Source organism: Papio anubis, chromosome 6, assembly GCF_008728515.1.
Source record: "Papio anubis isolate 15944 chromosome 6, Panubis1.0, whole genome shotgun sequence".
NCBI classification, from domain to species: domain Eukaryota; kingdom Metazoa; phylum Chordata; class Mammalia; order Primates; family Cercopithecidae; genus Papio; species Papio anubis.
This window is the reverse complement of record NC_044981.1, coordinates 85,526,072-85,551,339: the sequence shown is the minus strand read 5'-3', so window position 1 is coordinate 85,551,339 and position 25,268 is coordinate 85,526,072. Positions and strand designations below refer to the sequence as shown.

The 25,268-nt window shown below is 42.1% G+C and overlaps 1 long non-coding RNA gene across 1 annotated transcript; it reads right to left on the bottom strand.

Moving 5' to 3' along the window:
• Positions 1-2,152: 2,152 nt before the first annotated feature.
• Positions 2,153-24,073, bottom strand: LOC103883853. The gene is made up of 6 exons (XR_001901970.3): positions 22,259-24,073; positions 19,989-20,057; positions 10,250-10,484; positions 5,768-5,919; positions 5,050-5,160; positions 2,153-4,592 (listed from the first exon to the last, which is right to left on the bottom strand). It is a non-coding gene; the product is annotated as an uncharacterized LOC103883853 (long non-coding RNA).
• Positions 24,074-25,268: the final 1,195 nt, after the last annotated feature.

Genomic DNA, 25,268 nt, shown 5'->3' with positions numbered 1-25,268 from the left:
GCAGAACTTTGGGGGCCTTACAGGAAAAAATACTTGAACCTTGTTGTATTAGTCTGTTCTCACACTGCTATAAAGAACTACCTGAGCTGGGTAATTTATGAAGGAAAGAGGTTTAATTGACTCACAGTTCCTCAGGCTGTACAGACAGCATAAAGCATGGCTGGGAGGCCTCAAAAAACTTACAATTATGGCAGAAGAGTGAAGAGGAAGCAAGCATGTTGTCATCTGGTGGCAGAGGAGAGGGAGGAGGGGGGGGAGAGAGAGAGACAGAGAGCAAAGAGGGAAGTGCCACACATGTTTAAACCAACAGATCTCATGAGAACTCACTCACTATCACAAGAACAAGGGGGAAATCTGCCCCCATGATCCATTCACCTCCCACCAGGTCTCTCTTCCAACATGGGGAATTAAAATTCGACATGACATTTGGTTGGAGACATACAGCCAAACCATATCACTTGTCCATTTCAAGCAAATACAGATACATTTATTCCCCAAATATTTATTTAATTCTTCCTGCTGTGACACTATACAAGGTGCTAGGAAGACTGAGAAGACGAGGCCCTGCCCTCAAGGAACTTACAATCTTAGTGGAAGAGACAGCAATAAATAGAATAACAAATACATAAGATAATTAATAATTGTGATAACTACAATGAAGGGAAAAAACAAGGGTGAGGCCCACTTCAGACAGGGTGTTCAAGGATTGCCTTAGAAGAGGGTAACATCTGAGCTTAATCTTCAAGGATGAGAAAGGGCCAGTCAGTCTCTCCTAGAAGGGCAAGCATTCCAGAGGTGAGAGAACAGAAGGCAGAGTAGCTGGAGCTGGTGAAGTGGGTTTGTGGAGCTGGCAGAAGCTAAGTCTTTCAGGGCCTCATAGACCATGGTGAGGGGGGGGATCAGAAGATACTGAAAAGTTTTAATCAGGAGAATGACATGATATGATTTACACTTCTAAAAGATCATTCTGGCTGCTGTGAGGAGAATGCAGGTAAAAGTGGAAGTAGATTAGTTAGGAAGCCACAGTGATAGTCCAAATAAGTGATGATGATGGCTCAGACCAAGAAAGTGGTTCTCAAAGTGGGGTCCCTGGACCAGCAGTAGCAGCATCCAGCAACTTATTAGAAACGCAAATTCTCAGGGCCTACCCTAGACCCACTGAATCAGAAACTCTGAGAGAGACCAGGCACAATGGCTGGCACCTGTAATCCCAAAACTTTAGGAGGCCAAGACAGGAGGATCACTTGAGCCCAAGAGTTCAAGACCAGCCTGGGCAACATAGTGAGACCCCATCTAGACAAAAATAATAAGTGTGGTGGTTCACACCTGTAGTACCTGCTATTCAGAAGGCTGAGACAGGAGGATTGCTTTAGTCTGGGAGGTCAAGGTGGCAGTGATCCATGATCTTGCAAATGCACTCCAGCCTTATTTTTAGAGACACAGCCAGATCTTGCCTCTAAAAATAAGTTTTAAAAAAGAAACTCTGAGGATGAGGGCCAGAGATAGGTATATTAACAACTCCTCCAATTGATTCTCATGCACCCTAAAGTTTGAGAGCCTCTGGACTAGGGGTATGGAAATAGAGAAGGGCAGAAGTGAACTGCGGTGGAAGTAAATGTTGATGGTTGAACTTGGTAATGTGTTGAATATGAAGGATGAGCTCACTATCAAAGCCAGAGCTAAAGACTCCAGCTTAACCAGCTATGAGAGCAAGAGGCTAACTCAGAGTAACAGTGCAGACATATGAGCCCCTGTCTTGGGACTCTTTGAAAGATGAGGAGGAAGCATGATGGAAGTTTGCCTTCACTGTCCAGCATCTGACCCTTCTTCTTAATTCAGAATATCACCTAGAGTGTGGGTCCTAGTGGGAGACACAGCCCCATCTGTCCCTCTGTAAAAGTTAACAGGGGGCTGAGTTAAACAATAAAAGAATTAAAATGTCCCCCTTTTATTTATTTATTTTCTTTTAGAGACAGGGTCTTGCTTGTTGCCCAGTCTTGAGTGCAGTGGTGCTATCAAAGCTCACTGCACCCTCAAACTCCTGGGCCCAAGCAATCCTCTCCCACCTCAGCCTTACGAGTAGCTAGGTCTACAGGTGCACACTGCCGCACTTGGCTACTTTTTTAAATGGAGATGAGGTCTCACGACATTGCCCAAGTTGGTCTTGAACTCCTGGGCTCAAGGGATCCTCCTTCTTCAGTCTCCCAAAGTGCTGGGATTACAGGCATGAGCCAGAACACCCAACCTTGATTTCCCTCCTATAACTCACTATAATCACTATAAGGGCTTATGAAGATGACCTAGACTCAATCAGATGCCCACATAAGACTTTGGCTCTGGAAGGAGTTTATTCAGGGCTATGACAGTGGAGTCAAGGGTTCATTGGGAAGGATGGATGACATGAACTTGGCTGTTATTTTCCCAGCCAGTTTTCCCACACTCCCCATCCATGTATGAGCAATCAGATATGCTTCTGATAGACTCCTTTTCTGCCCAATTTACTAGATTTTTCATCCAAGCTCTCTGGTCAAAAGAAGAACTCTATGAGACCATGTGTACATGGGAGCTCAGAGTTCTTAATATATGGATGCTAATTTTTATGTGGTGGTATTTGCACCCATAGGCTGCAGCAGCCAGAGACATTTGGATTGCAGGTAGCTAAAGACAACAACTTCTGGCAGTTGCTTCCCTGGACTTGTGTCTCTTTGAGTACACAGTCAACAGCCAACTGAGACTTTAAATAACAGAGATTTCCTTTTCTTTCTAAAGCCTTTTGACCTTATCTCCTCATCTTCGAGCCTATTGCCCATCATACTGGTCACATTGTAATGGTCTCCGCATAATCTCTGGCCTCCTCCACTACAGAGGGTGATCCTAGAGCTCAGCCCTGACCATGCCATGCCCTTAGCAAGCATCATTCACACAATGTTCAGAATAAAATCCAAACTATTTAGTTTGGTATTCAAAGTCCTACACAATATCATTTCTACCTATTTTCCCTAACATATCTTTCTGTACTTTCCAACACACACCTTATGCTTAAAATAGCTTGGTCTATTCACTGTGCCCTGGGCATGTGTCATGTATTCCCATTCTCCTCTCCTCCTCTCTTTGTCTCCAAATCCTTCCCACCCCTCAAGACCCATTTCCATCCCTATCTCTCTTGGGCAACACTTCTTGAGCTTAGCCACTATGATCTCTCCTCCTCTAAATGTTTAAAACCTATAATGCCCATGCCAGTCATCTGATGCTCAGCAGGAACTGCCTGATATGTTTTCCTTTTCTTGGGCTTGTGCCTTATTGCATCAACCAGATGATAAACCCATTTAGAGCAGATGCCACACTCTGCACAACGACTCCCTGCTATGATTACCCAACTTCTTCTATATCCTAGACTAGCTCATGGAACATGATTCAGAACAGAATGGAAACATGGATCAGCAAGGATGTAATAAATAGATCTCCTTGCCTGCCCCATCCATGGCCCCTTCTAGAGAATCTAGTCTGCCAGGTTACCTGGAAAGAGCATCACTCCCTGCCCCATAACCACCCTCCCCATCTCCCCAACCATGGCTGAGTGTACCAGGGTTAGACATCTGACCCCAAAGCAGCTGCTCCACTGTGAAGCAACACATGACCTGGACTGATCGGTCTTCTCCTTATGACAATTTGCCCAAGAGACACAGAGACTGTCATCAATTGGCAGTGACTACTGGAGCTTAGAAATCATGAGACTAAGGTGGACTGGGAGCTGTGTGGGAGGAAGTGAGCAAGATGAGTATGCAGAGGAAGCAGGTTTAGGAGAAAGGACAATGATGAAGATTTTCAGAGACAGAGATCTCTGCAGCTCCTGAAGATAAAGAGAACGGCTTAGCTCCTGGTGGCTTTCTTGTTCTCAGGCCCAAACTTTCACAGGGACTGATTGCATTTCCTATCCATGAGATTTCCCTTTAACATTTCAGGAAATTGGAGCTAGCTTGAATAGCTTTCTGCTTCTTCTCATCCCTCCCGCCTTTTTTTTTTCCATCAAAGGAACCGTGACTAGAAAGAGGCACCACAGGCTGATAATAATTCTCACCCTCCTTTCTTTATACTCTTCCCAGGGTCCTGCCCCTTCCCTTCTCCTAGGGCTGTCACAGCAAAATGTGACTACTAAATTCCTAATGTGGAGAACCAAGAATCAATTGCTGTAATGCTGTCAAAAATGACATTCAAGTTTGAGTGACAATGATGTCTCTGGTCCTGTCCCTATCCACTTCTCTATTTTTAGTTCTGTTCCTACTCTCTGAAATTACAATGCCTGGTGCTTAAGCAATTGCCAGGAGTTATTTAACAAGTACCTTACCCTTCTTTGAAGATGATGCTTTGATCCTGAGCTTACATCCTTTTCTAAGTGACAGAGATTTTGGAATGTGCCATTTCACAAAACACCAAGTCTCTTCTGTTGTTTTCTTTGAATGAGGGGCTTGAGTCCATTGGCTGGTAACAGAAACTGGAGCTTGTCAGAAGAAATTTTCTATAACCCACTGTCTTCAGCAAGTTACTCTCCATATATTAAATAGGGCTAACATGGCCAGGTTTTCTCAAGGATGCTGTGAAATAAATCAATATAATGGGTTGAAAGTGCTTTGTAAACTAATTCCATATAGTACTATTATTCTTATTGTCAATGCCCATCTATCTTCAGATGTATTATTCCAGGTGTAAAGGTCATACACAGACCTTTGAATAGCTCAAAGCAGAGCTATTCAATGTTCAGAGCTGTGTGAGGATGCAGAGGCTACATTAGACCTTCAAATAAATGATGGCTATTTGATGCGCACTCAAGCATGTATATGTATATACTTCACGTTTGAATGTTTTACATTAAGCACAAATTATATCTTCCATCAGGAAAAAAAATGTCAAATTTTAAAACCCTATGTACAATTTAGGGATCAATTAAGGCTAGGGAGCTTGAGGAAGGAAGGGATTGGGGAAAGAGTTTAAGCAAGTAAAAAATGTATTACCATTACCTGAAGAATTTATGAAAGTTCATGTGAATCTTACCCAAAGTGTATCTCCATCCTTCAGCATTCAGAACATATTGTCAGGAGTTACAGATCAGGTCCTCCAGAAACAGATTGGAAGTTTATTTGGGAGGGTCCCTGGGAATCACACCTATGGGAGAGTAGAGGAAACAGGATTGGACAGGAGGAGAAGCTGGACTACATTCAGGCATCACGAAAGCCTCAACTGACCCCCACGGGATGCTCTGAAGCTGAGATGACCCTGCAGAGTTGTTCCAAGCCAAATTAAGAGGTAGGGTCTTTATGTTCTCATATGTCAGTCATCGAGTGCAGGCTACCCCCAAAAAGGGGCCCAATGCCTTTCTTCAGTCAAGGGCAATTACCAGGAGGGATTACTCCAGTGTGAGCTGCCAGCCATCACTCCCAGCTGAGGGAACGAGCACCTCCATCCTGAAGCAGGGGCTATGAGGAGCTGGGCCACATTCAGCATCGACCACACCAGGTCAGAGCTACCATTGTGGGGTTTTGTGTATCAATGAAATAAGAAACTCCACGAAGAAAATGTGCTCTTCACAATAATATTCTTGTCATTCCACTGGCACACTGTCAGGGACAGGAGCATACCCCAAACTAACTGGTATCTGAGTTTCAGTAGAACCTGTGGCCAGAGCAAGAAACCCCCACACAATTCCCTGCACCGATACTCCAAGCCCAACAACAAACACACATACCATCGGCTCCTTAAACCATGAACTTACATCCTTTGTCAGTTTCTTAATTCCGAGAGTGAGGGCTCAGCTTTAAACAAGCTGAAAGGATTATTCTTGTTTCTCAAGCTTGCCATCTCCTTGGGCACAGACAACTGAGGGTTGACAATATTATTATTTCAAAAAGGCTCATGGCTATTGAACTGAAAATAAAGACGTATTATCAGAAACAATGTGAAGAATTAAAAGATCAAAAATAACATCTAGAATAATTGCTGTCCCCCCATTAAATGATAAGATATGCTAAAATTTATCTATACACAGTTTTGCAGGATTAAAATCCTTCTAGGTTTTCTTTAAAGTTTTATAAATACTCATTCCTTGTAAGACTTGTATAAAACTTACTGAAATATGTTACAAAACAATCATGTCTTATTTTAATCAAAACTGCATTTTTCTTGTAAGATTTAAGGAAGGGAATCTTTTTTCACTCAATGAAATCTTAAAGTGGCATCTCTAGTTGTCTGTTTGTCCCTTCTTGCTAATTACCTTAGCTCAGAAATTTATCAGTGCAAGAACATGTATTAGCTTCCTGGTTAATTCAAAGTTCACAAGTGTATGCTGTGATTTTTATCACACCTATCTATAATGCTCAATGTGTCCAGGTTATTATATCCCAAGAGGATCACCATTTAAGCTTTTCCTGAGTGCTCAATTCTTCTTTGTCCATTTGCTAGGATTTTCATCTTCAGCCAAGAGAAAATAATGTACATTGTCTTACATTAATGGTTTGGTAGATTACCCTTACCTGAAGATTTATGGAAGTTCATATGAATCTTACTCCAAAGTGTATCTCCATCCCTGCTCCCTCCCACCCTTTCCCTTTTTGATGCTCTTCAGATGTTTAAAAATGACTTTAACAAGACCTTTGGGTGCCCCTGGTCCATTCCAAGTTATCATTGTCATACTGTTGATATACCTAATTGATAGAACAGTAACCATTCATTTTATGTCTGAGTATGAAACCAGTCCCTATATTCACTCAATGGTATAGACAGATTCTCACCAGCATGTAAGGCTATAGAAATTACTCGCTAATAGCATGGATTCTTGAGCTAGATATTCCAACTTCAAATCCTACCTATGCCACTTAGCTATGGAAAAATCACCACCTCTGTGTCTCAGCTTCCCCATCTATAAAATAGGAATATCTAGTCATAGGGCTATTGTTAGAGACAATCAATTTAAAAGCAGTGCCTGATATATTTTTTAAAAAGCAAGTACTATTATTGCTATGCTAGTTTTTAGAATTAGTTCTGTTAAAAGCAGTACCTGACACATAAATGCTATATACATACTAGTACGATTATTGGTATGCTATTTTTACCAAAAAAAAAAAAAAAACCCACAAATTTAAAATTGTTATCACCTACACAGCTAAATTATGGCATTTTTTAAATGACCTCACAAAATCTATCGTGAGGCTTTATCATTCTTTTCTGTTATGAACAAGATCATATTCTATGCCACACTCAAGGTACCAAAAAGATGATATCCAAGCTAATGAAAATATGCCTTCATTTACTCCAAACCATCAGAGCGCTCTCTCTGTGCATGGCCTTGGGCTAGGTGCCAGTGCTCCAGATATGATTAAGCCACGGGTTATGTCCTCAGAGCAATTATCATCACAGCTCCTCCCGGAGGTCCACTAAAACTAGCCCTTTGTGAAGGTGAATCGTGGACTTCCCAGCACATTTTCTTATCTCACATTTATTCTCAAGCAATCTTTGTTAGCAAACGCTTTCATACCCTGGGTGTGAAGCTTTCTTTCAGGTAATTGAAAGCTTAAAAGAGATACATATTGCATAGTAGAGAATGAGAACAGATTCCAATGAAAAGATTTAGCAGAAGCTACGGTATTTTTCTACAAAATCATTGTGATATCCCTACCAATATCTATTTCTAGGCGAGAACCTTTTCAAGATCCCACTTTCTACATATCTGCAATTTAAAAGAACTGGTATAGCTAATAGCTCCCTTTCCCTGTAATTCCTTGGATAATATAATTTTGCTCATGAAATTGCTTGTTTAGTTTCATGGCTTACTGGTGTTGCCGATAGTATTTATTGAGTTTATCTATCACTACTTAGGTCATGTGTACTAACTGAAGGCTTGTTGTGTGCTAAACATCATACTATCTATATATAGGAAATTTTAAAATACCTAAAAGGATGTTGACTAAATTTTTAATTCAAAAATATTAATCAGGGAAAACTTCAGGAATGTAAATTTCGAGCCAGAAAAAGTTACATATATAGATTGGTGACATCGGAAAAGAGGGTTCTTGTATCCAACTGGGCACAGAAGAAGGAATTAAGAATCAGAAAACTGGAGAACTGGCCGGGCGCGGTGGCTCATGCTTGTAATCCCAGCACTTTGGGAGGCTGAGGCAGGTGGATCACGAGGTCAGGAGATCGAGACCATCCTGGCTAACACAGTGAAACCCTGTCTCTACTAAAAATACAAAAAATTAGCCAGGCGTGGTGGCGGGTGCCGGTAGTCCCAGCTACTCGGGAGGCTGAGGCAGGAGAATGGCGTGAACCTGGGAGGCAGAGCTTGCAGTGAGCCGAGATCACGCCACTGCACTCCAGCCTGGGCGGCAGAACAAGACTCTGTCTCAAAAAAAAAAAAAAAAGTAAAAGAAAAAATGGAGAATTTTCCTATAGTAACACCTCTCTCTCTCTCTTTCTTTCTCTCTCTCTCTCTCTCTCACACACACACACACACACCCCTCTGCCCTTCCAAACCTCATGTTTGTATGAGAGCATAAACAAACCAGTTAATGAACTTTTTGTTGTTGTTGTTGCTGTTGTTTTTTTGTTTTGAGACAGAGTCTCACTCTCTCATCCAAGATGGAGTGCAATGGCACAATCTCAGCTCACTGCAATCTTCACCTCCCAGGTTCAAGCGATTCTCCTGCCTCAGCCTCCTGAGTAGCTGGGATTACAGGCATGCACCACCACACTCAGCTAATTTTTGTATTTTTAGTAGAGATGGGGTTTCACCATGTTGACCAGGCTGGTCTCAAACTCCTGACCTCAGGCAATCCACCCCCCTCGGTTTCCCAAAGTGCTGGGATTACAGGTATGAGCCACCGTTCATGGCCCAGTCAATGAACTTGACAGATGTTGTGGAGTATCTGCCACATGGCTGGACAAGAACCACAGATTATGTGGTCCCGCATGAGGCATGACATTTTAAAGTTCCCCAGATCACTGGAATTCTACATCAGGAATCCCTGTGAACCCCAGGGGAGCTCTCAACCATCAGAGGAAAGCTTCAGATCCTACAAGATCTCTATCATTGGACACTGAGTAGTAAATGTAATTCCCTAAACTGTTGCTTGGAGAATGCTTCCCATCAATACAAGAAGTATTTCAGGGCCACCCAACCCAGAAATCTGTCTCCAAGTAGTTCCTAAAGGGCTTTAAAACTTTCCTCTGATGGCCACAGTATGGGAAAGAATGGACGCGAGAGAAACCACACACTAAGAAGGCTCAGGTTAGAAATTCAGAGAGCTAGAACATCTTGTTCCTGTGCCCACCACTAGCAAGCAAAGATCAAGAACTCTCTGGCAGTAATGAGGAGGCACAAAGAAGCAAATGTCTACACAGAAAGACAAGCTGAGGACAAGAACAACACAAACACACCCAAGTATCACACAGGACTAGTTCTCTTTCTGTGGGTCTGACTATGACTGAGGCTTCCAGTAGCTCCTGCAAGAGAAGAGACTGTGGCCTGACATCAAAATCCATGCCTTTTTTGCAATCTTAGGATGGAGAGCAAGTTTAAGCATTTTTACCAAATTATTTGGTCTTCATAAAGGTCCTAGGTTAAAGAACTGTTTTAGGTTATCACTATCTGCACATACCTAGACCCAATGGACACTAGCTTTTGAATTAAGTTTCCAGTGCTTGGTGCAAAGCAAACATAATGGGCATGTCCCCACTCCCTCTACTCTTAAAAAATTGTCCTGAGAGAATTACCTGTGTTTCTTTGTGGCATACAACACAGAGCAGCTACCTGGAGATTAATCCTGTGTCTATATCAGGCTGCTCTGGGGCAGACTTTCAGGAATATTCTAAGCACCTGAACCTTCTCTAATCCTGAACTGTTCCTTCAGGGCTGCTCCAGTCAATCTGGTATGAGAAGAAGGAGAAATATACTCATGTTGGTGTTTCCCCAGCTTTCCTAACTTGAACTTGATTCTACATTTATTTATTCATTTATTTGTTTGTTTAACAAGCTCTTATATCATGCTCACTATGTTCCAGGCACTGTTCTAAGCATTTTATAGAATTAACCTATTTAGTCTCAATACCACATCAACTATGTACCTTCCTTTACACACACACATCACATATGCACACACATGCAAAACCTCCCTTGCCCCTCATGTGTGTCTACTTTTTGTCTATGCTTTTCATATGATCATGTGTTATGCCCTTATTTATGTGTTTGCATCATCCCAACCTGAATTATAGGCAATAACTCGACGCTGACATCAATCCGAATGCTGTGATTTCCAGGAACTTCTACATTTGTTTCCTCTCTGGCAAACTGTTGACGAGGTGTCCCACTTGCTGTTGGTGTTGTTTCCTCTCAGGAACATGTCCCTCAGGCTTCCTGAGAATCAAATAGCTTGCTTCCTTTGTTAGTCAGGCTTCTCCAGGGAAATAGAACCAATAGGATATTGTGTTCATCTGTTCTGCATAAAGGAATAAGGGAATACTTGAGGCTGGATAAAGAAACGAGGTTTATTTTCGCTCATGGTTCTGCAGGCTGTACAATCATGGCACCGGCATCTGCTCAGCTTCTGGTGAGGCTTCAGGAAGCTTTTAGTTACGGTGGAAGGGAAGAGGAGCTGACATGTCACTTGGCAAGAGAGGCAGCAAGACAGAGGAGGAGGTGCATGGCTGGATGAGCTTTAAATACCCAGCTTTCACTTGAACTAACAGAGCATCATTACTGTAATGAACTAAATTCATAGTAATGAACTAAATTCGCTCATTACTGTGCAGAGGGCACCAAGCCATTCATGAGAAATGCTTCCCCATGACCCATATACCTCCCATCAGGCCCCATCTCCAACTCTGGGATCACATTTCAACATGAGATTTGAAGAGGACAAATATCCAAACTACATCAGATATCTATTAGAGAGAGAGAGAGAAAGAGAGAGATTTATTTACTATGGGAATTTGCTCACACAATTATGGAGCCCAATAATTTTTTTTTTTTTTTTTGAGACGGAGTCTCGCTCTGTCACCCAGGCTGGAGTGCAGTAGCATGATCTTGGCTCACTGCAAGCTCCGCCTCCCAGGTTCATGCCATTCTCCTGCCTCAGCCTCCCGAGTAGCTGGGACTACAGGTGCCCACCACCAGGCCCGGCTAATTTTTCGTATTTTTAGTAGAGATGGGGTTTCACCGTGTTAGCCAGGATGGTCTCAATCTCCTGACCTCATGATCTGCCCACCTCGGCCTCCCAAAGTGCTGGAATTACAGGCATGAGCCACCACGCCCAGCATGGAGCCCGATTATTAATTCCCATATCTACCATCTGCAATCTGGAGAACCAAAGCCAACAGTATAATTCAACCCAAGTCCGGAGGCCTGAGAACCAAGTGAGTTGATGTCTAAGGGCAGGAAGGGATTGGTGTCCCAGCTGAAAAAGAAAGGGCAAATTTGCCAGTCCTTTGCCTTCTTGTTCTATTCAGGTCCCCAGCAGATTAGATGATGTCCATCAACACTGAGAAGAGTCATCTGCTTTACCAGTGCACAAATTCAAATGCTAATCTCTTCTGCAGACACACTGATAGACACATGCAGAAATGATGTTGTGCCAGCTATTTGGGCATCCCTTAGCACAGTCAAGTTGACTCATAAAATTTATTATCACAAGTCCACCCCTGTCAACTTGACACCTATACGCTTCTCCTTAAACTGTACTTAATCTCCAAATAAAGACAATAACAAGGTAATAACTCCACCTAACATGATACAACTGTCCTGCATGCAACCAAAACTGCACTAATCCCTTCCCCAGAAAAGGAGGTAAAATCTTTGAGTGATGTTTACTCCTCTCTTGATATCCTGTAACTTAAATACCATGATGTAAAATTAACAATACTTAAATATTCATTGGTATAAAGTCATTTTATGTTGCATGATAAGGAAATAAGAGGAAAGAAAACAAAGATATTTGCTTATTATATGTATATATACACACAAATGTATTTATAACAAAATAAGGAGGTAATATCCATGACAATTATATGCCTTATTTCTATAACTGTTCATGTGGTTGCAGCTGGTATTTAAACTACTTTCTTCTAGTACGCATTCTGTATTCCCTTTGCCACAAGCAAGAACTGTAGCTGGTCATGGTTCTTTAACCAGTGGGATGACCCAAACCTTCATTTCTGAAAGATCTGGACTATTAATGTTCTTGCCTGGATTTGGTTGTTTTCATTTTCTACTGAATGTAATCACAGGCCATGGTAATAACAAGAGACACCCTAAGGGATCTGCTGTATTCCAGACATACTCTTCCATACTTCTGTGGTGGAGCACTAGGAACATTTCCCCCCCTTGGTAGTCAGGATCGATCACCCCAACAACACTGTAACTCTTTTTTTTTTTTTTTTTTGCCTGTTGACTCAGAGGCATGGAGGAGCCCACAGTGGCCAGTGGCCAGGTGGAGTCTTAACTTCCAGTTCAATAGCATCATTGTTGAATCTCCTGCCAGAAGCATTCCTCCCTCTGGAACTAAGACCGCTAGGGTAGCAGAACATAACCTCTCAAGAATAGGAAGGAAGATTTTTGCTAGTAGGTTTCTAGGGGTAATAATGAGTGGTGTCACTCCCATTTCTACCCTCTTGATTCCTGAAACTATGAATCCTGACTATTGGAGAAACAGTATCACATATTGACACCGATTTAGAGCATATTAGCCTTCTGGAGAACCTTGCTCCCAACCTACAAGGTACTGCCACCTATCTGGTGCTGAAATTGAGTCTTTAAAATGCCATTTCACCGTTCTATCAAGCCAGCTGTTTCAGAATGGTAGGGAATGTTTTAAGGCCAGTGAATTCCATAAGCATGAGCCTATTGCCACATTTCTTTCACCATAAAGACAGTTCCTTGATAGGAAGCAATGCTGTGTAGAATACCACGATGGTGGATAAGGCATTCTGTGTGTCCACAGTCAGTAGTTTTGGCTGAAGGTGGGAACCAATTCTACTTGGGGTGGGATGACTTCTTCTACTAGCAAAGACTCATCAGAATTAGGGGTTCAATGTCCTTAGCTTCATCTGAGTCTTCCCACATACCCCCAATCAACCCACAGGATCCTATTTTTTTCCCTAATCAATGTCTTCACTTTAACAGTGGACATCCTATGAGACTGGGAGTTCCACTTGCATTGTAGCTCAGCCAATCACAGGATGAGTTTCCGCATTTGATTTTCAGCCATTTCAGCCCTACAGCTATAGGAGGTAAGAGTCTCCTTCAGGGCACGCCTGGAAGCTCTTAGGTCATTTATGCAGCGCTTCGGCTGACAATTCAAACCCCTAAGCTCATTTTTTTTTCTTTCACCACTTTGTCCAGTGACACTGGGAGCAACCATCCAACATCATTATATTCTCTAATTTTCAAAAAATGTTCAAAAATATAATATACAGAGTCACTCAGTTCCTGGCTTCTTAACATTGATTAGGAGTGGTTGATTAGGAATATCCAATGCAGATATTTTATTTACCTCTCTAAACAGTTCACATGCCATGGATTATCAATGCTCACTTTTTCTTTTTCTTTTCTTTTTTTAGACAGAGTCTTGCTCTGTCACCCAGGCTGGAGGGCTGGAGTGCAATGGTGCCATCTCAGCTCACTGCAACCTCCACCTCCCAGGTTCAAGCAATTCTCATGCCTCAGCCTCCCGAGTAGCTGGGACTACAGGTGCCCACCACCACACTCAGCTAATTTTTGTATTTTTAGTAAAGACAGGGTTTCACTATGTTAGCCAGGCTGGTCTCGAACTCTTAACCTCTGGTGATCCACCTGCTTCAGCCTCCCAAAGTGCTGGGATTACAGGCATGAGCCACCACGCCTGGCCAGTGCTCACTATACTACTGGAAATAGACACATTAAAGTATTTGTATCTTTAAATGTAATCAGATTAGACAGCCAATTCCAGAAACCACAGAACCAATACAGAAAACTCATCCTTAAAAGTCTGTTCCTTTAGAAACATTCTTGGTACTAAAATTTGCATTAGGGTTCTCCAGAGAAACAGAACCAATAGTGCGTGGGTGTGTACCTGCATGTGTGTGTGTGTGTGTCTGTAGATAGAGATTTTATTATGGGAATTGGTTCACATAATTATGGAGGCAGAGAAGTGCCACAGTCCTGGTCTGAGTCTGAAGGCCTGAGAACTAGCACTGATAACTGAGGGCAGGAGGAGACGGATGTCACAGCTCAAAAAGAGAAAAATTTGCCACCATTCCTCTGCCTTTTGTTCTATTCAGAGGCTCATAAAATTGGATGATGCCCACCAGCACTGACGAGGTCATCTCTTTACTCAGTTCACAAATGGAAATGCTAATATCTTCTTTATACACCCTTACAGACACTCCCAGAAATAATGTTTTACCGGCTCTCTGGACATCCTGTGGCTCAGTCAAGTTGACACATAAAATGAACCACCACACCTCCCTTTCCTCTTCTCTGAGATGGGGTGGGGGTGTCTGTCTAGACCAGCACCACTGCTGCGTGTCCTGCTGCTTTCATGTGCCCCACCCCCAACTCAAGCATCTCAGCATCACTGGGAATACCTGGAAGACATTATTTTTCTGTTAAATTGCAGGACTGTGTGGACGAGGGTAATGGCAATAGCAGTTTTCTCCCACACCCAGGCCTGTCTCTGTCATGCTCAGCTGTGCTGTGGCTGTGAAACTCTCTTTATGGAGTGCTTAGTGCAGCACTCTGGGCAATTAGGGGCTTGACAAATGCTTTTTCATGATGCTGAAGCTGAAGATCAGCGGAACAAAACATCTCCTAAAACAAAGGATGCATTGTGAGTGAATTCACCTTTCAGAATTGGCTGTCTGGCCACCGGGCCCCTCTATGCCCAACATGTAGGGGATCATCATCCTGAACATAAGCATAGGACTGCGCATGCAGGGACTGGGGCCACAGTGCTAGACTTCAGTGCCAAGATGCCTCTACTGCATGAACAGGGGAATAATAAGATCTTAAATTTAATAACCAAGCTGGGAAAACATTAACTGACATAAAGAATTAGCAACTCACAAACTGGCCTGAGCAAAAACCTCATAGATTCCAAACTCAGTAGCAAGTATTTATTCAAAAACACTAATTAGCAGGTAAAATGCAGGTTCATGAAATAGAGCTCATAAGGAAGTGAGGAATGATGGAGAGGTTGGGGGGAAAAAAGTAAGACAATTTCCTTAGTGAGAATGATGAGAGAATTGCTCGCTCAAGGGCAAATTTTATGGAAAATCATGATCCAGTGCTAACAGAGGGAGAAATCTTTCCAAAGAGTTAATGGAGCAGTTAGAGAAATTCAGGTTCAGTAAATCATGAGGACTGAGAGTATTGATCTGAACATTCTGGTAGATGAAAATATGGAGCTGAGCTGCTGACCAAACTATATAATAGAACAGCTCTTCAAAAGTGGCTGGGAATTTTAGTTGCTGAGTTGATGCTGGAGTCTTGCCCATGGAGCGTGCCCTCCCAAGCTGGTTCTCTTAAGAAATTTTGCACACTCTATCCTGGAGGTTAGGAGGCTCTGGCAGTCTCAAAACTGCATCTTTTATCTCCCTGATGGTTCCCATATCCAAAATTCCCAGCCAAACCTCTCATCTGATCTTCAGGAGAGTATTTTCAAGTCTTTCCAGGATATTTCTACTTAGGGGACTCACTATCATAGTTAATTAGACACTTATCATCCCCAAGGCCCTCAACACCATAATGAAAAAAACAAAACAAAACAAAACAAAGCAAGGAAACAAACCACAAGACCATCCAAATTGTTTTCTCTGTCTTCCAGCCTCAAAAACACGGAAATACCTGTGATTCTTCCCACTTTTCCAGCTTCTCTACCCAATTTACCAAAAATATTAGCATTGAATCTCAGCTAGGTATTTAGTCTTTCTCTGATTCAGTTTTCGCATCTGGAGAATGTGAACAACAAATAGTTGAGTGAGGACTGAACAAGGCCATGCATGTAAAGCACTCAGAGTGATATCTGGCTCATAGTTATACACAAGCCATCATTTTTACCAACACTGGCATTACGTTAAAATCTTTCTTTACTTCTTTCCTCTACAGACTACACCTTCATCACCTCCGCTCTGTATTAGAATCCCAAACTTTTAGAGCCAGGAGACTCTTAAGAGAAGAGCAGACCAGTCCTTGCTGCATGCCAAAATCTGCAGGGTGCTTCTAAAAAATACGGAACCCCAAGTCCCACCTCCAGACTTACTGAATTTGAAACTTGGAGAAAGGGCTGCTTAGGAAGTGCTACGGTTTGTCTGTGTCCCCACCCAAATCTCACCTTGAATGGTAGTTCCCATAATCCCCATGTGTAGTGGGAGAGACCAGTGGAAGGTAATTGAATCATGAGGGCAGTTTCCCCCATGCTACTATTCTCTTGATAGTAAGTGCTCATGAGATCTGAGCCCTCTTTGCTTGGCTCACATTCTTCTCCTTCCTGCTGCCATGTAAGAAGGATGTGTTTGCTTCCCCTTCTGCCATGATTGTAAGCTTCCTGAGGTCTCCTCAGCCCTGAGGAACTGTGAGTCAATTAAACCTCTTTCCTTTATAATTTACCCAATCTTAGGCAGTTCTTTATAGCAGTGTGAGAATGGACTAATATAGTAAATTTGTACCACAGAGAGTGGGGTGCTGGTATAAGGTACCCAAAAATGTGGAAACGACGTTGGAAGTGGGTAACAGGCAAAGGTTGGAACAGTTTGGAGGGCTCAGAAGAAGACAGAAAGATGTGGGAAAGTTTGGAACTTCCTAGAGACTTCTTGAATGATTTCAACTAAAATGTTCATAGTGATGTGGACAACGAAGTCCAGGCTGAGGTGATCTCAGATGAAGATGAAGAACTTCTTGGGAACTGGAGCAAAGGATTAGTAAAGAGACTGGCAGCATTTTGGCCCTGTCCTAGAGATCTGTGGAACTTTGAACTTGAGAGAGATGATTTAGGATATGTGGCAGAAGATTTCTAAGCAGCAAAGCATTCAAGAGAAAGCAGAGAATAAAAGTTTGGAAAATTTGCCACCTGATGATGTGATAGAAAAGAAAAATCCATTTTCTGGGGAGAAATTCAAACCCCTGCAGAAATTTGCATAAGTAATGAAGAGCCAAATGTTAATCACCAAAACAATGGAGAAAATGTCTCCAGGGCATGTCAGAGACCTTCACAGCAGCCCTTCCTATCACAGGCCCAGAGGCCTAGCAAGAAAAAGTGATTTCATTGGTTGGGACCGGGATCCCCCTACTGTGTGCAGCTTAGGGACTTGGTCCCCTGTGTCCCAGCAGCTCTAGCCATGGCTAAAAGGGGTCAAGGTACAGCTTGGGCTGTGGCTTGAGAGGGTGTAAGCCCCAAACCTTGGTGGCTTCCACATGGTGTTGAGCCTGAGGGTACACAGAAGTCAAGAATTGAGGTTTGGGAACCTTCACCTAGATTTCAGAGGATGTATGGAAATGCCTGGATGTCCAGGCAGAGGTGTGCTACAGTGGTGGAATCCTCATGGAGAACCTTTGCTAGGGCAGTGTAGAAGGGAAATGTGGGGTTGGAGACCCCACACAGAGTCCCCACTGGGGCACTGCCTATTGAAGCTGTGAGAAGAGGGCCACCATCCTCCAGACCCCAGAATGGTAGATCCACTGACAGTTTGTGCCATGCTGATGGAAAAGCCACAGACACTTAATGCCAGCCATCAAAGCAGCCAGGGGAGTGCTGTACCCTGCAAAGCCACAATGATGAAGCTGTCCAAAGCCATGGGAGTCTATCTCTTGCATCAGCATGCCCTGGATGTGGACATGGAGTCAAAGGAGATCATTTTGGAACTTTGAGTTTTAATGACTGCTCTATTGGATTTTGTACTTGCATGGGACCTGTATCTCCTTTGTTTGGGCCAATTTCTCCCATTTAGAATTGGTACATTTACCCAATACCTGTACCCCCATTGTATCTAGAAAGTCACTAACTTGCTTTTGATTTTACAGATTCATAGGCAGAAGGGACTTGCCTTGTCTCAGATGAGACTTTGGACTTGGACTTTTGAGTTAATGCTGGAATGAGCTAAGACTTTGAGGGACTGTTGGAAAGGCATGATTGTGTTTTGAAATGTGAAGACATGAGATTTGGGAGGGGCCAGGGGTAGAATGATATGGTTTGGCTGTGTCTCCAAATCTCATCTTGAATGGTAATTCCCTTAATCTCCACGTGTAGTGGTAGGAACCTAGTGGGAGGTAATTGAATCATGGAGGTAATTTCCCTCATGCTATCCTCATAATAGTGAGTGAGTTTTCACAAGATCTGATGGTTTTATAAGGGGTTTCCTCCTTTCAACTCTCATTCTTCTCCCTCCTGCTGCCATGTGAAGAAAGATGTGTTTGCTTCCCTTTCCACCATGATTGTAAGTTTCCTGAGGCCTCCCCAGCCCTGCAGAACTGTGAGTCAATTAAACATCCTTCCTTTATAATTTACTCAGTCTTAGGTAGTTCTTTATGGCAGTGTGAGAATGGAATAATATAGGAAGTAATATTTTTTTGAATAACTTCTCTATGTCTTCTGCTACAAAGTCAGGTTTGAGAACCACTAAGACAATTATATTGAACTCCCTCATTTTATAGATGAATAAACTGAGACAGGGAGAGATTAAGAGATTTGATCAAGGCTGGGCATGGTGGCTCATGCCTGTAATCCCAGTACTTTGAGAGGCTGAGATGGGAGGATTCCTTTAGCCCAGGAGTTCCAGATCAGCCTAGGCAACATGATGAGACCCCTGTCTCAAAAAAAAATTTTTTTTAATTAGCTGGGTGTGGTGGCATGCACCTGTGATCTCAGCTACTCAGGAGGCTAAGGGGGAAGGATTGCTTGAGCCTGGGAGGTCGAGGCTTCAGTGAGCTGTGTTGGTGCCACTGCACTCCAGCCCAGCAAAAGCACAAGAGCCCTTTCTCAAAAACAAAACAAAACAAAACAAAACTTGATCAAGAACATAGAGCTGGGTAGTAGTAGTTCAAGGACCCCAGATCCCACGATTTTCAACTTAGAGTAATTTCACTTTGCCACACTGACTCCTCCTTAGCCCCATTAGTGCCATAGATTTCTCTATCTGCTTTTCCTTGTTTCCAGTGTTCCCTCTCTAACTAGTTGACATCAGCCCCCATTCCAGAACCTATAGTAGTTCCCCAGGGCAAAGCTAGCCCCAGAAAGTACAATCCCCAGGCAAATAAATTTTACAAGACTGTGTCTATATATATGATTTGATTAGCAAATGAGTTTGTGTGAGGTATAGTGATTTACTGGTAAAAATTTAGAATAATGGGTATTTGTTTATTGTCCAATCAGTGCGTGTAAAAATTCTTGTCTTCTTCATCCCTCATAAATAAGTTACCCAAAATCAACCTGTGGGAATCATTCTAGAGGTCCAATGGCATGCAGTCTAACAAAAGAAATAACCTGTTGGTCAGTGTCAGTGGGAACATATGTTCATCAGACTGCTCTCTTGAACCAGGCTCCAGCTTGGCCCTAAGATAATCTCACAGGTATGCAGTTCAGAGCTTCTCTGGACATCTGGTCAACCTTCCCAGATGGCTAGAGAGTAGGATAGTGCTCTGAAGGAGAGAAATGGGATCTGACTTGGACACTCCACCCAAATAATACTGTAGGCCAGGCTTCAAGCAAAGCCATTCAAATCATGGGGGTCCCTGAGGTGTGAGGGCCCAAAGCAGGAGTCCCACCCATTGTTAAAGAGCAATACTGTCTCACCGACTGGTTAGTAGATTGGGATGCTATGGAAGAGTATTTCAGAACCACTTTTCATAGCTTTATGAAGACATCTGGCCAACTGCATTGTATGTTAAATAAGTAGGAACTTGGATGCATTAAAAATTAATGGAAAATTGTATGAATAATGAATCTGTGGTGGTGTGTAAAATGATCATACATTACCTCCAGGTTAGACAATGCCTCCCTGAAATAGTACGGGCTATATGACCTTACATTCTTTTCACTGGTGGCCTGAGGAGGACAAGAACAGAAGAGAAAGTAAATAAAACCTGGGCCAGATGAAGAACTTTCAGCTGTGCAAGTTACTTGTGATTATAAAGCAATGTGCTTAATGGTCTATCCTTGATCCTTATTTTTCAGAGATGTGACTTAATTGCAGATGCTACAAACCCCTTGAACTGACCCAGCCCCCCATAAATGAGAGACCCCTCAGGATGTCAGCAAAACTGGTTTAGGTCAGCCATCTTGGAGCCATGCCAGCCAAAGACGTGGCTTCAGGAATTGCACTGATGTGGCTTGGCCCACAGAGGGTTGAGTGGAGGGGCACCAAGAATAAGGCAGTGTTTACCTAGCACCCACCTTCACCCCATCCTCCTCCTCCCCACCAAGCCTGCTCTGCAACTTCCAAAGAAAAATAGTAGAATCCATGTCCGTCTCCAGCCTCATGGGGTTATTTCCAAAGGTTTGGTAGTTTCTCATGTTTTCCTTTTCATCCTGCCAGTATCCAATTACTTGGTTATGTCTCTCTCTCTCTCTCTCTCTCTCTCTCTCTCTCACACACACACACACACACACACACACACACACACACACACAGAGTCCTGGCACATTTTGGCTTGCAAAATTTTACATTATACACACACACACACACACACACACACAAACACACACACACACATTTGGGGACGGAATCTGGCTCTGTCACCTCGGCTGGAGTGCAGTACGGATCTCGGCTCATTGCAACCTCCTTCCACCTCCCAGGTTCAAACAATTTTTCTGTGTCAGCCTCCTGAGTAGCTGGGACTACAGGTACATGCCAACATGCCCGGCTAATTTTTGTATTTTTAGTAGAGGTGGGGTTTCACCATATTGGTCAGGCTGGTGTCAAACTCCTGACCTCAGGTGATCCACCCACCTCGGCCACCCAAAGTGCTGGGATTACAGGCATGAACCACCATGCCCAGCCAACAAGATAAATTTAAAACAAAAGCAAAAACAAAACAAGAAGCCAAAAATGTGCATTTTCTGACAAATTAAAGAGAGAAGAGCACCTAATAACACAAGTGATGGGACAAAGATTCACAAAGTCTGTCTCCCTGCATAGCTTATTTGATTAATTCTTTTTCGCCCTAAAGGAATTTCATGGTAATGAAATCTGTACTCAAAAACCAAGCCTTCCTAACTAGAGGTACCTGGGGACTGTTTGTTCTCTGCAGTGTAGCTGTGTGTGGCGTGACCCTCCGAGTGTGCGTGTGAGACAGTATGTGTACTGCCGAGTGTGCGTGTGAGAGAGAATGTGTACTGGGAGGAGGGGGAATCTTGCTATCAGTGTGTGATGGTGTCTGCTTTCAAAGCTGATAATCCCAAGGGGTAAAATAAGATATGGATCTAATTTGATGAGACATTAAAATCTTCTGACTTGTCTTATCTAACAGAATTCTGGTGCTTGTTTTTCATTATGAAGATCTAGGGTAAATAACTTTATTTAGTGCTTGGATTTCTCCCCCCTGGACAGATAGTGGAAAGTCAAAGACTGATTTACAAACAGAGGTTTGTTAAGTACTATTTTTAGAACAATGCTGTACCAGATTTACAAGGGGGTTGGGGGGAAAAACTACAGTCACTTTTGAGCAAAGTAGCATTTCACTGCATAATAATGAAGTACTAATTGCTCTTTGTCATCACTTTTTATGCAAATTGCCCTGGAGCATTTGCCCAATATGCATTTTACATTTTAACAAAGAAAGTGGAGTCTTGAGGAATAAGAATTGTATACCCAAGCAAAAATAAAAATATCAGCTATAAAATAAACTGCTTAAGGTGCATTCTGTAAGATATAAATTTTTCTATTATATCATCCCCATTATTAGATCTGTTTGACCAATAAGATTACTTTGAATTCAAAATAGTAATTTGTGTGTCAGACAAAAAAAAAAAAGTTTGTGCACAAAACTTGCACATTTTACATATCCTACAATTTACAATAGAAGTTTGATGTGAAAATTATGTTTCCAGCAGAATTTAAATAGACCAGGTCAAATGAGATTGTCAAGGGAATCAAACTGTGTCAAAGCATTTATCACAGGTACCAGTCTCACTATTTTAGAAGTTTCGGTTATTCTAATGATTTCATTTTCATAGAGACAGTCAACATTATAAAAAAAAGAAACATGATTTTCATATAATAAATAAATACAAAGTTTGAAACATACCTCAAGGGTGTGTGGGTTCAAATTCTGGTCTAGAGACCAATACTGGTCACTATCATACTGACACCAGACAAACAGAAGAGAGAAATGTGATTTTAAAATTTTCCAGGACCTTCAGAGAAACCTAAAATTCAAACCTGGCCTTCCAGGTCATTATGAAGATATATTTGTCAAGGTAAGAGGATAGAACATATTTTATTTAACAGTCTGTTAGCTTGATCTATACCATTTAAATATTTAAACATATGGTATGTAGGCCTACATTTGTACTCTTGCCCTGGGCTCCACAAATCTTAGGGGTAGGTCTACATCTTATAATTACTTTCTTACTTCCAACTCAAAGCTTCAGTGAAGTCTATGCATGCTTATTCTAAAAATTGAATGAAATTGGCTTTAAAGGCAGCTAACTTCAAAGGCTATCACCTCTGCTTTCCAGTAAATCCACACTTTACAAATAGAAAAATACAGTATGTGACAAGGTGCTGTTGATCAAGCAGTAGCAGATTTATTCCCAAATGCACTGAAATGAACTATTGCCTTTTATGAATGACCATCTTAGAGTGTTATTTCCAAAGTAGGATAATTCCTTGGAATAAGAATAATAAACTGTGAAGTTCGTTTAACTCCAGACTTCAAAGCTGTTTATATCCTAAGGTCTACAGCCCCAGCTTCTACGTTGGGTCTATAAAGTGTTATACACTCACTTTTACTTTTACCCAACCCCAGATCCAGAATAATACTTCCCTGAGGTCACTGAATGAGTCAGGGGCAAGTGGAGTGTGGAATCATCACTTATGCTCCCAGGCCCCCTCCATTAGACATCCTGATTATGAGATGAAATACTGGTAAACATGAGCTTCTGTACCCAGGAAATGTACTGTGAAGGGCATAATGAATTACTTATGCTGTGTAGTGTATGTATAAATCATATTAAAGCATGCTGAATAGTACATTATCATGCTTCTATTTTGCATTACAAAAGTAACTAATGTAAGCTGCAAAGTGTACTTTTAATCCATTATTCATTTCTAAAAGTAGTCAGACCACTATTCAAGTACCATAAAGGGCTACCAGTATAAGCAAACCTACTTTTCAATTTATGAAGATGAAACAGCAAGATTTTGAAATCAATTTTAAATTAGTCAAGTTGTATTTGTCAAAACCTATAAATCTATGCATTCCTGTTCAGATGGAGGGATTACAACAAACCATAACTTTTTTGCTCAAAGAATTTATATGTCTCAAGTCCAGAATCAATATAATTACCTTCATTATATGTGATTTTTTAACATCATTTGTTTTACCTCACTTTTAATGCTTACAGTGGGTCAAAAATCTGTTTTTAGTTTCCTTTCTCATTTGGGTTCAGCTATGCACATCTGGTTTTCCACTGGCACTGCCTCAACGGGGTTGGCTTCTCTTCCACAAATGCTTCTCCAGTGCACAAGCAAGAACTTGGGGTGTGCTGATCTCCCTGGAGCACCTGTCTGAGTGCCGCTCAAAGGCCTTTCTGATCGTAGCTCAAGGTTCTATAACCATGACAGAAAAGGTTGATACAAATCATAAAAAAGCAACATAAGCACAGAATACAAATGACAAACTCAGAAAATGTTTGCAACCTATATCACAAAGGGCTGAGGTGCTTCATGATTAGAGTCTTAGAAATTGAGAAAAGTCCAATAACCCAAAGAAACTGAGCAAGGAATGTGAATAGAAAATTCGCGGGCCGGGCACAGTGGCTCATGCCTCTAATCCCAGCATTTTGGGAGGCCAAGGTAGGCAGATTACCTGAGGTCAGGAGTTCAAGACCAGCCTGGCCAACATGGTGAAACCCCATCTCCACTAAAAATACAAAAAAATTAGCTGGGCATGGTGGTGGGCACCTGTAATCCCAGCTACTCAGGAGGCTGAGGCAGGAGAATCGCTTGAACCTGGGAGGCAGAACTTGCAGTGAGCTGAGATCGTGCCATTGCACTCCAGCCTGGGCAACAAGAGCGTAAGAGCAAAACTCTGTCTCAAAAAAAAAAAAAAAGAAAAGAAAATTCACAAAGAAATGCAAATTGTCCTCAACCACATGAAAAGGTGTGCAAACTTATTCCTATAAGAGCAATTCAAATGAAAGCTACATGATGACACCAGTTCTCACCTATAACGTTGGCAAAAAAATCCCCAAAGTTTGATTAATGCCAATTGTTAACAGGGTTATGGGGAAATAACCACTTACATATGCTGGCAGGACTTCAAATTAGAATCAATCTCACGGATGGCAATAGGACAATCTCTATCCAAGTTATTTGCTATGACCCAGTAATCCCATGTCTGGGAATTAATCCTCCAGATGGACACACCTACACACTTATGATATGATGTATGCACTATGTTATTCATTGTAGGGATGGGTGTGGTGGCTCACATCTGTAATCCCAGCATATTTGGAGGCTGAGGTGGGCAGATCACTTGGGCCCAAGAGTTTGAGACCAGTCTGGGCAACATGATGAAACCCCATCTCTACTAAAAATGCAAAAACTTAGCCAGGTGCGGTGACACACACCTCTAGTCTCAACTACTCAGGAGGCTGAGGTAGGAGACTCGATCACCTGAGCCTGGGATGTCAAGGCTGCAGTAAGCCAGGATCTCACCATTGCACTCCAACCTGGGTGATGGGAGTGAGACCCTGTCTCAAAAAACAAACAAACAAACAAAAAAACAAGGTTAAGTTATTCATTGCAGTATTATTTGTAATAGCAAAAGTTTGAAAATTACTCAAGTGCCCATTAATAAGTATAAAGGTTAATTTTATGTGTTGACTGGGTCACAGAGTGTGCAGATATTTGGACAAAAACTGTTCTGGGTGTTACTATGAAAGTGTTTTGGGGTGAGATTAACACTTAAATTGAGAGGCTACTTAAAGCAGACTGCCCACCTGCCCTAATGTTGGTGGGCCTCATCCAATCAGTTGAAGGCTTACATAGAACAAAAAGGTTAACTGTCCCCCAAGAAAGAAAGAAATCCT